Source organism: Pseudophryne corroboree, chromosome 6, assembly GCF_028390025.1.
Source record: "Pseudophryne corroboree isolate aPseCor3 chromosome 6, aPseCor3.hap2, whole genome shotgun sequence".
Classification (NCBI taxonomy): Eukaryota; Metazoa; Chordata; class Amphibia; order Anura; family Myobatrachidae; genus Pseudophryne; species Pseudophryne corroboree.
The window spans coordinates 63,264,015-63,278,471 of record NC_086449.1 but is presented as its reverse complement, the minus strand read 5'-3'; positions in this window follow the sequence as shown (position 1 = coordinate 63,278,471).

Sequence of the window (14,457 nt, the reverse complement as noted above, 5' to 3'; positions counted from 1 at the left end):
CCAGCAAGTTATGTACGGCACTGAAACAGGAATTTCCGGTGGTACCAATACTATTTACAGTACCAAAAATACATAAGAACTTATCAAAACCACCGGGAAGACCAATCATATCTGCACAAGGAGCACTTTACCAACCGATATCCATGTTCTTAGACAGCATCCTTCAGCCCTTGATCACTCAACAGCGGGGATTTATTAAGGATACCACCGCATTTCTAAACATGTTAGAATCAGTTTCAGAAGTACCGATGGGGACCATGATATGCACCATTGACATCTGTAGTCTGTACATCTGCATCCCCCAGGCCCAGGGCCTGACAGCAATGAAAGAGTTCCTAATCAAGACAAACATGGACACGTTCAATGTGGACCTTTTTCTTAGACTTCTGGAACTAACACTCACAAGAAATTATTTTCTTTTCGATGGCAAGTTCTATCGACAAACAAGTGGGTGCGCGATGGGGAGTAACGTATCGCCATCGTTTGCAAACGTGTTCATGTTGCAGGAAGAGCAGGAAATGTTCTTCAACAATCAGGAGGCTGCTCAATACATCATTCAGTACTACAGGTACATAGATGACGTGTTCATCTTATGGACTGGGGGCCCGGACCGGTTCAACAAGCTGATAGCTTCCATTAACAACAGGGACTCATCCATCAGGGTCACGGCACAGAGTAGCCATGAGGCCCTCAACTACCTGGACGTCTGGGTATCCATTAAGGGTAATAAGATTAGCACTGAAGTATATTATAAGCCCACAGATAAAAACACATTATTAAGAAACAATAGCCATCATCCCAGGGCCTTGAAGAAAGGGCTGCCTAAGTCACAGCTCATTAGACCAGCCAGCATCACCAGCGAAGCATCCGACGTTGAGGGAGCTTTATCTAAAGTGGTGACGCGCTTCACGGAGAGAGGATATGACCGAAGAGAGTTACTGGAATGTAAGCAGGCGGTCTCTGAAATACCGAGAGCAAGGCTATTGGAACAACGAGGCAGGGAGAACACCCAAGCCATACCATTTGTTACTAAGTACAACACGTCAAGTCCGGTGGTACCTAGAGCACTTAAAGCTCTTTGGCCCATAGTTGCAACGGATAAGAATTTATCCACATTCCGACAAAAGAAACCGTTGGCATGTTACACTCGAAGTAAGAACATCAAGGACATGGTGGTGCATACGGACATTACGGGGTTTGATAGAACAACGACAACGCCCTCGTTTCTTTCTAAATCCCCGGGCTGCTATAAATGCTTGGGGTGCGATACATGCAAATTTATGAGCCCGGGCAGTACATTTACTTCATGTATCTCAGGAAAATCTTTCAAGATCAATCATGTCCTCTCCTGTACAACAACGTATGTAGTATATGTAATATCGTGCCCGTGCAAGCTTCAATATGTAGGCAAGACCATACGCACCTTCAGAGAGCGTTTTGCCATGCACAAATCTTCAATCAAAGCTGCGTTAGCTGGAAAGTCCACGGATCAACCTGTGGCTAAACACTTCAGGGAGAAGGGACATGATCTGAAGGACTTGAGCTTTTCTATCATTGACCATGTCCCCAGGAGGATCAGAGGGGGGGACAGGCATGGACAATTACTGCGCATGGAGGCAAGATGGATGTACAAACTGGACACCATAAGGCCGAAGGGCCTCAATGATATGATACAGTGGAATGTACTTTAGTTTTTAAGTATATTTATATCTTCAGTATGTATAGTCGTTAAGCATCATGATTTAATAATTTATTATATACATGCTAGATCAATTTGAACTCTCTGTGGTGCTAATAGCAGTGACTTGGCGACCTTGTATCTATACATACAGTATGATTAAGTAAGGTAATATTTGGATCATGCAATAAGTTCATTAGTTCACAGAGTGCCTGATGTGGATACACTTTTCACTCTAGGTTGTCAGTGCGGCGTATATGGAGGACAGTCCGGAAGCCAGGCACCAGTGTAAACTGGGTTTCCGTGGAGACGCGTTGTGTCGGAGGCGGGGGATACGACGGCGTCCCGGTTCCCTAGGCAACGCAGGAGGCCGACGGCGCACGGAAGGAGAACTCTACGGCGCACTGATGACATCACTGCACCAGAGGCGGCCGGGCGAGACGCACAGCCCGCCTTCGGCCGTGATGCTTCCCGCCAGCGGGTCTTCTTCACAATATAAGGTACTGTATGTGTTTGTTTTATTCACTTTTGGTTCACCTTGACAAAGGGGCGGGTGTGCCCCGAAACGTTGGCCTGAACAGTTTGTAATATGGATTAAATTTTGCACATTTTTTCACCTACTATGAGTCTCTGAGTGCCGCTGTGTACATGGGATATCTGGATTATTGACTATTTTCAGAGGGCACCGGAGCAAAGTTTCTATGAGAGGTGAGTGCCCGTTCTATATGACATATATATATATATATATATATATATATATATACATATGCTATAGTTTACCAGTGGATCATTGTGATGTTACTGCTGCTGAGATGTAGAACAGGTCTTTCTTCTGAAACTCTGCCTGGACAATAGGTGGCTTCTAAACAAAAAGTCCCTTTGGTGACATAACAGGAGGCCAGAGGCTGCTGTGATCTAATTAGAATGCAAGGTGTTACCTCTGCCAGGGTGTAATTAGCATTTCCAATTGTAGTAAGTTACATTAGGAATATTTACACCTCATTTACAAGACAAGAAGCTGGGCACGAGTAGCTGCTGTGCTGAATGACTATATACTAACTAGACCCTAATTTATATGTCACCTCTCAGTGTAAGAATTCCTTCTGGTCATCCTGGGAACTACTGGGGAGAGATGGGGAGGTGTGACTATAAATAGGCTGTATCAGGCCACTGATAGCTGATGGAGGAGCTGCTAGTTGTATTGCTGGTTGGAGAGCTGGATGGATGGAGGAGTAAGAGAGAAAGACTGAAGAATCTCAGAAGTAATGATATTATGTATAATAACATAATGATAAATACAAAAACATTTGTATATATAAAATGAGTGATATTTTCTTGTAAACAGTATGAGAAAATATTTACCTTAACAATGGTTATATAGTTAGTATTACAATATAATTATACTTAATAGGGTACACTACTGTTCAATGTATCCCCTATATCTTTTATTATCTATTAATAATGCATTGCAAACACCCCCCTTCCCAGAAATATCCAGGTGTTACACTTTATATTATATGAGTCAACATTATTATATGGGTCACATTGTAGTTATTCATGAGGCGTTATATAAATGAATGTAAGGTTATAATAAATGTATTGATGGGTATTTATAGTATGTTACCTGCATTGTTTGAACTAGATATGTAACTACATAAATAATTAGTTGTCCCAAACTTTCACTACAAACATTTTGTTGATTTCTTACTAAAATATAGGCCAAAATCATGGGATCATATGTATAACATGGCTATACAATCTCTATCAGTAATGTATCATTGTATAATGTCTCTCTATATTATCTATCAGTAATGTATCATTGTATAATGTCTCTCTATATTATCTATCAGTAATGTATCATTGTATATTCTCTATCAGTAATGTATATATTCTCTATCAGTAATGTATCACTGTATAATGTCTCTCTATATTATCTATCAGTAATGTATCATTGTATAATATCTCTGTATATTCTCTATCAGTAATGTATCACTGTATAATTTCTCTGTATATTCTCTATCAGTAATGTATCACTGTATAATGTCTCTGTATATTCTCTATCAGTAATGTATCACTGTATAATGTCTCTGTATATTCTCTATCAGTAATGTATCACTGTATAATGTCTCTGTATATTCTCTATCAGTAATGTATTATTGTATAATGTCTCTGTATATTCTCTATCAGTAATGTATCACTGTATAATGTCTCTCTATATTATCTATCAGTAATGTATCACTGTATAATGTCTCTGTATATTCTCTATCAAAACTGTAAGAATCAATTTGTAATTTATATAATATGAGTATAATATGTATCTGTCTCTATCTATCTATCTATCTATCTATCTATCTATCTATCTATCTATCTATCTATCTATCTATCTATCTATCTCTTATTTGAACTACAGTATATATATCTTCTCAATCAAGTCCTTTTTACCATGTGTCTAATATATATATATTAGTGGTCTCTAGTTTGCATCTCCTTTATAGTCTTACATATTACTCTGTGCAGCAGGTTAATATAATTTATGTACATTGAGATCTAGGTGGCAGCTCCTTTATACAATCTTACATGTTGCTCAGTGCAGCAGGTAAATATTGATCTTTTTTCATATATGTTTGGTACAGGGGCGTGCAGTGAGGTCAGTGGCTGGGGGGGCACTAGCAGCTAACCATCCCCCCATAGAGTGGAAAAAAGTGTAGCTCTCCATAAATTGCTAAAACCAGCACCAGGCAGAACCAGCCAGGGGGATAATGCAGGGGAGACACTCAGTATGGGGTCCCCATGTCATAGCATTAATCTGCCCCCCCAAACTAGTCAAACCAGGGCTGGAATTCCTCGGAAATGGGGACCCCAAAAAATAAAAATGGTGTCCCCTCTCCCAAGCAATAACCAGCCCCTTGTGGCGGTGGGTGCAGGGTTCATTGTTAATATTGTTCTTTACAGGTGGCCTACAGGTCCCAGCAAGCCTGCTACAGCATGCTGGCACTTGGAGAACCACAAGTGCCAGCATGTCCAGACATAAAGGGCCTGCTGGCACCTGTAGTCCACCTGTAAAGAAAATATATAAATAAAAACACCACACTATCTTTAAAAAAAAAGTTTATTAATCAGTGTCTTCAGCTGGGAGCGGAGGTCTTTAAGCTCTTTTGCATGGCCACCACCTCCCCAGGGCTTCCGGAGTCTTCACTTGGGGGGGCAGCGGTCTTTAAGCTCTTTTGCATGGCCCCCGCCTTCCCCAGGGCTTCCAGAGTCTTCACCAGGTGGGCGGCAGCTGTTAAGCTTTTTTGTCTAGCCACCGCCCATCCAGGACTTCTGGCGTATTCTGTCTTCAGGAGCTGTTCTCTGCTCCTTCTCCGCCATCGGACTGATGCGCTGCTGCCTCACGCTGACTTATATAAGTCAGCCAGAGGGGGTGGGGCAATTACGCAGCAAGCCGTGATTGGCTCACGGCAGCCATCTTGAATTTTAAAAATGGCGCCTCAGTTGATGCGCCATTTTTGAAATTGGTACCGCTCCGCTGTCAATCTCTGCAGAATGGCCTGCCGCTAATACTCTCACCGCCACCTGCCTCCCGCTGCCTGCTCCTACGCCGCCCGCACCTCCACCACCCGCACCTCCGCCACCACTGACGCCCGCACCTCCGCCACGCCCACACAGTGATTGACAGCAGATCCAGTGATGGATCCGCTAGCCAATCACTGTGGCCTCACTGACAGGGGCGTGCTTTTATTGGTTGAAAGCACGTCCCTGTATGAAAGCGGCACCTCTAATGGTGCCGCTTTCCCATGTATTTTCAATGGGCTTTTAATGCCCATTGCTAGGCCCCACCTGCGCCCGCCCTTCGCTCCCATACCTTTCCCCATTCACAACGGGAGGCACTACGATCAGTGCCTCCCAAACACATTTAGACAGGAATAATGATTAGATTAATATAAAGCAGATACTTATGACACAGAATATGTGTCATAAGTATCATCTTTATATTATTTTAAACATTAATGACAGAAGAAGCACTGCCTCCCACACATACACTGCCAGACACTTTCATATTTAATCCATAATATTATTAATTCAATTTCTTTAACATTTTCTGGTGTGCCTTATACCCTGACAGCAAACGTTCATGTGTCTCTTACACAGAAATGTCTTATTTTCCCTTTGAAAACCAGGTATTTCATGCTACAATGATCACTGTTTCCTACGCAGACATCACACTGAGCAGAATAACTGTGCAGAAGTGCAGGTGAAATATTGGCTATTGCCCCCACCTACATGCACACAACACAATCACACATTCATTACCAATACCTCTGTAGCAACTATATTTTTGTCTCATTCACCAATCACTCAACTCCTCCCTCATTCACCAAAGACACCCCAGCAGCACCCATTCGCACAACCCTCAGTCATCGCCCACACCCAGTCCAGATCCATCCCTCCAAATTCAATAGTACCAACACCCCTGCACCCTCAGAAAATCTCCCTGGCCTTTAATTCTTTACCAACATCCGAGAAGCACCCACTCTCCTGCCTTTATTCCCTGCCAGCAGCAGACTCTCCCTTCAGGGCCGGATTAACAATGGGGCTGATGGAGCTGCAGCTCCAGGTCCACCAGCAAAATAGGCCCACAGCAAATGCATACTGCTGTGCTGCTGTAAACAGGAAAAAATCCTGCTGCAACAGCCTGCCAGTGATGCTGGGATCTGGTGGGCACTGCTGCAGAGCCACCCCGCCAGCACCTCTATTTACTGTCTGTTGCAGGGCACGTGAAGGATCCTGCAGCAGTAGGATCCACCAGCACTGCTCTGCTGCTTCCCACACTGCCGCAGTATAGAGAAGAGAAGAGGGGCTGAGTAAGAGGGTACGAGGGCCGACCGTATCATTAAACTGGGTACGCGGCTGATAAAGTGACACAAGAAGGGCGCTGGGCAGCCTGAACTATGCCCCCAACCTACCCTAAAGCCCATGTGCATCCCCGAAAGTGTTCCTTTCCCAGCAGTAGCTCTCTATCGATGCTGGATGGGCCGAACATGGCTGTGTGGTGATTGGCAGCCGCAGAAAGCCAGGCCTTCAGTGTTACTATAACTGTGTCTGGTGCTAATAGGTCAGGTCACCCACTATCTCCATCACCGCTGTCTCCCCAGTCACCTACTATCTCCCTGTCACTGACTATCTCCCTGTACTCTAGCGAGGGCTACTGTGTGACCATGCCCCTTCCTTGTGAGATCACAGCCTTTTTAGTGGCACAGAGCTTTTCTCATTAAGGAGTGCAAAAATCTATATATGCTTACCAAAAAAATAAAGCTTGGGCCAGCCATGGAGGAGACAGATGGAAAACAGAAGATAGAAAGGGAGGGATGGTTTCTTAGAGGAACATTGATCAGTTTTGTCTGGTCCCAAGGGAGAGGCCAGCCATTGGAAAGCAGAGCGATGACTGATATAAATTCCAGAATAGCCAATAGAAGGGCCCCTTGCAGCAACAAATCCAGGGCATAAATTAAAGAGTAGTGCACATGCTCGGCCCTTTGATCCACAGCTTCCGTCATCCAGGGCTTTGAAATCAGATGCAAAATGTTAGTTTAATAACAGATCTATCTATCAATCTATATTTGACACACACATAACTGTTGTTCTCTGGAACTCACTATTATTCTGGGTATGTATGTATATAAGTGTGTATTTTGGACTTTTTTCATTCCCTTTCCTCCCATCTCTCTGGTTGTGTTTATACCCCTTTCAGTTAGTGTACCTGGATGTGACGTCTACTGAGGGCAGAAGTGGGGTTTCATGCCCTTAAAGTGCTGTTATTTTGTCCCAAATTTAAATTTTTACCTGTTTTCTGGACACTAACAGTAGAAAATTGTACCCTTGCTGGCTCACTTTGCTTGCCACACTTCAGGCATGGTCTCCTTATGGCCGCCTCCTGTCTTCCTCCCATCTTCCATTGTTCTTCTCCCTATGTCCCTCCTGTCATTCTCCCATCTAGCCCCTGTTCTTCCTCCCATCTTCCATTGTTCTTCTCCGTATGTCCCTCCTATCATTCTCCCATCTAGCCCCTGTTCTTCTTCCCATCTCGCATGTGTGCCACCCATCTTCCCCTGCTCTCCCACCTGTCTCCCCTCCCTCCTTCCTCCTTTATTCCCATTCTTCCACCTGTCTCCCTCCCTTCTTCCTCCCATCTTTCATCTCCCTTCCATCTCCTACTGTTCTTCTCTCTGTCTCTTTCCCATCTTCCTTCCATCTAGCCCCTGTTCTTCCTCCTGCCTGTATTCCATCTTCTCATATCCTTTGCATCTCTTACTGTTCTTCCCCCTGTCTTGCTCCCATCTTCCTCCCATCTAGCCCATGTTATTCCTCATGTCTTCCTTCCATCTTCCACAGTTCTTCCCCCTATTTTCCTCCCATGTTAATAAAATAATTAATTTAATATAATAATTTAAGCACTAATATTTTTCTGATTCAAACACACATACATAAATACATACACACACACATACATACACACACACACATACATACATACACACACACACATACATACATACATACATACACACACATACATACAGTACATACACACACATACATACATACATACATACATACATACATACATACATATATACACACCAAAATGTATATAAAACACTAACCACAACCCCATATCAGTAGCCACACCCCCACCATGCTAGTCACAACCATTGAGACATCACACAAAAAGTCCTTCATAAATTTCAATAAGAATTTGGTTTTCGTAACTGCGCACTGTAGTGCAGGGAGATGGTTGATGGAGTGCTGCTAGTATTATGCAAGTATGTCCACCTTGCTAGACAGTTACACAATTGCTTCCAGGGAGTGTCTGCACACTGACACACCACTGGAAGCTGGGGCTGAGAGAAGGGTATTCAGTCCGGAACCCCCCTTTTTGGCCTATACCTTACCCACACTGAATGTAGTCAACACTGTGCTAAACCCTGCATACCTTTATTAAGGAACTCCAGTGCACACTAATAGTATACAGACCAGTGGGACGCCACAGTCTGTGTTTCAACGGAAATCATTGTGAACATAGCTCAATTTTTTTCTGTTTTTGTTTTTGGTTCTTGTTTTGGTTTTGACACATGTTTTTGGACAACGCCAACTATATTGATCATGACCTATGCACAAAATCCAACTGTTGCATAGAAGGAAAATCCTATTACCAGATGCACTTCATTAGCAATTGAATCCAACATAGAAAAACAGGACGTTAATCATTGGATATGAGACTTTGAGACAGAAATTCCAGCTTGGATATTACTCCACAACCACATGTGCGTTTTATCATATCCATGTTTGAATTGTATACCCAGTAAAGGAATTATAATGTCAAGTATTATCGACTACCTGCATCCATTGTAACCTACATTCAGACTTACATAATTAGATGGGTTGAGTGCAGTATACTCCGTATTTTTCAATTGTGTAACTTCAGAAATTTCAGCTCCAGGTCAATGAGGTCCTTTATTTTGCCCCCTTTATTCACTATCAACACCCCAGAAATACTCAGACCCCCCTTTCATATATATAACAGCACCAAGATAGCCTACCTTCATTATCCTAACTTACCACCTGTTGCTTAACAGGTATCCCACCTTCTGGCTGCAGAGTGTTGCTCCATGCTCACTGCTCCTACCTCAAAAGCAGAGAATACAGGGCCCGCATTATGTGTAAGAGTTGTGGAGGGATGAGCAAATGATAGAGGAGGTAGGGTGTGACATGAACTTTTACATATGCACCTGACACTTAGTAGTCTGCTACAATTCAGATTCTGTCTGGACTACAGAGGGGGCTTTGTAACAAATATAGCAAAGACAGAAAGGGCAATGGAGGAGGTTGTTCTATTCATGGCATGCACCTGGAGGTGACCTCCTCTATTGTCTCTAGTAGTTCCTCTATGTTTACTGTGAGACGATCATGTTTTCCACATTCCCATGGTGTGTGCAGAGATAATGGTGGTGTCCTGGTGTATCAGCTGACAGTAGGTGTTACAGGATCGGTAGCATGTGTTACCTATCTATGGTCAATGTGGCGGGTAAGAAATGTATTATATGCCCATACTGAGGTCAGAGTATGGGGATTATACAATTCTTATAAAAACATTAATAGACCATATGGTGTATATTAAGTATTGGCATCTGCTGCTGGGATGTAGAGGCCTCTGTGCTGCACATGTAACTGGAATTGGAGATATAGCAATTTGACAAAATACAAATATTTTTAAAGAATAGTAAAAGACTAGATCATATATGTTACTGTAAATATATATACATCATGTTCCCTATACAATGTAACATTATTACTGTACAAGTAGATCTACACAAGTAACCTTTATGCTTTCAAATGTGATTTTTTTTTCTTACAGGATAATAAACTGGACAAAATTGGAGCAGGATTTGCACTAAGAATAATAGACATAGTGGAAAGGGAAACTTCTCTGATCAAGCCAAATAAAGATTTAATTTCTGAGGGATTCACAAAAAACTATTTTATTTTCTTGCTAGGAGAAAACTTCTACTGCAAATTTGTTTCTAATCTAATATATGATGAGTCTCACAGTAGAGAAACCACATATGTGCTGTAAGTGTGACAAAAGCTATAGATGTAAATCACATCTTGTTATACATCAGAGGAGTCATGCAGGAGAGAAACCATTTCAATGCTCTGAATGCAGGAAGTGTTTTTCCCAGAATTCACATCTTGTTATACATCAAAGGATTCATACAGGAGAGAAACCATATAAATGTTCAGACTGTAGCAAAGGTTTTATGCAAATGGAGCATCTTGTTAGCCATCAGCGGTCTCACACAGGAGAGAAACCATTTCAATGCTCTGAATGCAGCAAACGATTTACCCACTGGAACCAACTTGCTAGACATCAGCAGTCACACATGTGAGAAACCATATAAATTCTCTGAATTCAGCAAGTTTTTTACTTGTAAGATAACACTTAGTAATGACATGAGGAGTCCCTCTGAGGGTGCTGGATGAAGCCTGTTCTATTAAGTAAGTGTCCATGTATCACTTCAATAAAATGACAAATTAGGATTTGTTTTTTCTGAATGTGACACACACACACACACATATATATATATATATATATATATATATATAGAGTTCACACGGACCGACACTCCCTCCTCCCCCTGAGTAAAAGCTCTGGTGCCCTCCAAGAACGGTACAAACAGCAGCAAAATGGAGGCGGCACTTGGAGTCTTGAAAAGTGCAAATGGATTGTATTACACAAATAGACTTATTTGTGTAATACTATCCATTTGCACTTTTCAAGACTCTGAGTGCGGCCTCTTTTTTGCTGCTATATATATATATATATATATATATATATATATATATACAATTTGTCCAATGTCCGGCTCTCACTTGATGCTATAAATCTGCACCGGGTGCCCGCATGAGGGAGAAGTCAATATACAAATGTTGATATGCAGCACTCCTGGCGTCTTGAAAAATCACACATCTATTGCACTATCATATGGCAACGTTTCAGTGCCGTTTATTGTGGCACTTTCGTCAGGTTTAACAAAGAAACAGAGACAATCACTTACCTATATATCCCTGTCCACCAGTGTGAAGGCGCTGCTCCGTTGGCGGGACCGATTCCCGTACGGGTGGCGCGTGATGTGTGACGACATCAGCCGATGCGTCATCACTGTGCTCCCCATCACCATGGCTACCAGAATAACACAGCAGATCATAACATTGTTAGTAACCACAAATTGACATAGCACAATGACTGTAAAATAGATGATCACCATTTGCATAACATTAGTATATACAGCACACCTGTCATCATACTACCTAGTGTTGAAATAACATATAGTTATAATATTTTTAAATAACATATAATTATAATATTTTAGTATTTTGTTAAATCAATAATCACTATGGCTGACTTTGGTTACTAATGTATTGACATGAATCATGGTACTATGTTAAAAAAGATCAATAATCACAATGGCAGATTTTGGTTACTTAATGTATTGGCATCAAACATGGTGCTATATTAACCACAAGGTGCCATGTAGTATAGTATAGTCAAATACCCCACTATGCACACTGCTGGTTTATAAAAAACTATTTAGCCCCAAGTGCTCGTTAAGCCCCCTGGGGTGCAGTGTACCCAGCTGATGGATCCAGCGAGTCTCCAATCGTAATAATCTAAGACCTCGATTCCCTCCCCTCAGGGTCTGGGGAATGTGGTCTATCATAGGATACCTCAGGGATACCAAGGGGTGTCTAGCTGTTAGAAAGTGTCTCGCGACCGGTTGGTCGCTATGGCCAGTAGTAATGGCCGACTTAATGGCCGATCTGTGGGCTGCCATACGTTCCTTGAACATGCGTTCGGTCTTACCCACGTATGACAGCCCACAGGGGCATATCAGCTGGTAGACCACATATCTGGATGAACATGTGAGCCGGAACTTAATGGAAATAGATCTACCTGTGAGGGGATGTTGGAATTGATCGCCAGGGATCAAGAATTGACATGTGGTGCAAGTGCACCTAATGCAACCCTTTCTACTACTGAGAAAGGTAGTTGTATCGCGAGTACTGGTGATATCAGCCTTCACCAGTATATCTCGTAGGTTGCGATTTCTTGAGTAACAACACATAATTCTAGTATCCTGTAAAGGGAGATCTGTATCGGACTGTACCACTGGCCATAATTTTTTTACCTTCTGTTGGATGGCTCGACTTTGATAGCTATATCTATTGACCCATGGTAAGAACTTATCTGTTCTAGTTCTATTGCTAGATGTCAATAATTGCTGGCGGTCCTTGCTAAGGGCTTTAGCTTTTGCAGCTCTGTGCTGAGCTCCTTCATTCCAGTGACTTTGTATTATCCAGTCAGTCCCGATTCCACATTGTTATATGGACTTTGTCTTTCTACAGTGTTTCCAGAGTCAATATTCCAGATCAAGCACATTCAACACTCCAGTGTGTTCTGGTTCTATTGGCTTTCTTCAATGCTGTCAGTGTTAAGATTCTGGATCAAACCCGGTGAACACTCCAGTCTGTTCTGGTTCCATTCTGGTTGCTATTGCTATTAGAACTGTGTTCTTCTTTAATGCTATCAGTGCTAAAGATTCCGGATCAAGCCCGGTCAACACTCCAGTCCGTTCCAGTTCCATTCCGGATGCTATTGTTATTTGAACTGTGTCTTTATTTAACACTGTCAGTGCCAATATTCCATATCAAGCTCGGTCAGCACTCCAGTTTCTTCTGGTTCCATTCCGGATATTATTGTTAATTGAACTTTGTCTTTTTCAATCCAATCTGGATCCATTCTGGTCATCATTACTGTGGCTAACCTGGTATCTTTTGTCAGCATACAGTATCTACAGTGAATCATGGATGTTGTTCCTTAATAAAAGCTTAATTTATTATTATATCTACCTCTGGTCTTGTCACTGCTAGAACACCAATGATTCATTCAAGTACATGCACCATACCTGGATGAAGCTTCCTCAATTCATTTATACTCCCTCTTTGTCAGCTCCATCCAAAAACGCCTGGCCAAACCAAACCCAACCCTCAGGAATGACATTGCATTTTTTTTGTATGAGGTTATTATCACATTCTTTAAAGTAAGATGATTAAACTAGTAGAACTTCTGTCCCCTCCCCCACACACCCCGGGAAAAAAATGCTTTCCCCAGCTAAAATTCATTTTTTGTGCTAATTGTATATCTATAGCTAAGGTGCAGTGTGTGAGGCCCAGTAGCTCACTATTAGTAGTATTGGCAGAAGTACAGGGAGCTGTGAGTGACTGTACAGGAACACTTCAAAAACAGAACATTTATTTTTAAAGATTAACCAATTTTAATATTTTGATTTTACATGATATTGAGAGCAAATACCTGAATTGCAAGAAAGCAGTTCTTCCATGGCCTGTATCACTGTGCAATCACCTGTTATAACATCAAGTATATTTACTGATGTTGTCAATCATGGATCAGTCTATGGAACAGTAATATCCCAATTCCCAGTACTATCACATGAAGTAGTAGCACTTTTTGACCTGTACTAGTCATAAGATTTTCTTTAGATTGTAATAAAGGATTTTCCAAATCCAATTAGTGTTTGACAATCTCAAAGAATATCTCTTTATTTAAATAATCAGGTAGAAAGTTACTGGTTAAGGGGCCTAATTCAGACCTGATTGCTCGTTAGATTTTTGTACAACTGCGATCAGGTCAGAACTGCGTCTGCATAAGCACCATTGTGGTGCATACGCATGTGCAGTTCTGACCTGATCGCAGCGGTGCGTCGCATGGGTACAAAGCGATTCATTGCTCTGTGATAGGTTTGTGCGAAGCACGGGCGATCGCAAGGTGATTGACAGGAAGAAGGCGTTTGTGGGTGGCAACTGATTTTTTTCTGGGAGTGCTTGGAAAAACGCAGGCGTGTCCAAGCGTTTGCAGGGCGGGTGTCTGATGTCAATTCCGGTCCCAGACAGTGATGTGATCGCATCGGCTGAGGAAGTCCTGGGCTACTCAGAAACTGCACAAAATCGCACATTTGCACAGCTAAAATACACTCCCCTGTGGGTGGCGAATATGCAGATGCTGGACTGCAAAAAAACGCTAGCGAGTGATCAGGTCTGAATTAGGCCCCATGGGCAGTGCAGGTATGGCAGATATAACATTTGTAGAGAGAGTTAGATTTGGGTGGGTTATGTTGTTTCTGTGCAGGGTAAATACTGGCTGC